Source organism: Eimeria mitis, genomic scaffold (genome assembly GCF_000499745.2).
Source record: "Eimeria mitis Houghton genomic scaffold, Emh_scaff5092, whole genome shotgun sequence".
Taxonomy (NCBI): Eukaryota; Apicomplexa; class Conoidasida; order Eucoccidiorida; family Eimeriidae; genus Eimeria; species Eimeria mitis.
Window position 1 is genome coordinate 813 of NW_013573387.1, and position 532 is coordinate 1,344.

Consider the following 532-nt stretch of genomic DNA (forward strand, 5'->3'; position numbering starts at 1 on the left):
TTTAATAAAACAAAAAATAAAAAAAGATATATCTGTAGTTTTTATTTATTTAGTTGATCCTCCTTCTCGTATATATGAAAATAATAATAATAATATAGATAATAATATAGAAAAAAATAATATAAATATAAATAAAAATAAAAATATAAATAAAAATAATATAAATACATATATAAATAATATAGATTTTATAGTACCATCATCTTCTATATCTTTTTCTTCTTTTTCTTTTTCTTCTCTTTCTAGTTTTATTGTGCCGTCTCCTTCTCTTATACAAGCAGCAATAGATAGTGGTTTTTATATAAAAAAAATATACGGCCCCAAAGCAACAGCATACGGGGTTATAAGGATAGAGGGGACCCTTATAGAGGGTTATAATATACCTTATATAGATAGAGAAATAATAAATAAAATAAATATAAATATAAATAAAGAAAAAGAAATTGAAATCACTCATATAAATAATATCTCTTATAAAATATATGAAAATATAAATAAAATTAATACACAACAACAAGCTGCTTCTCCTGCT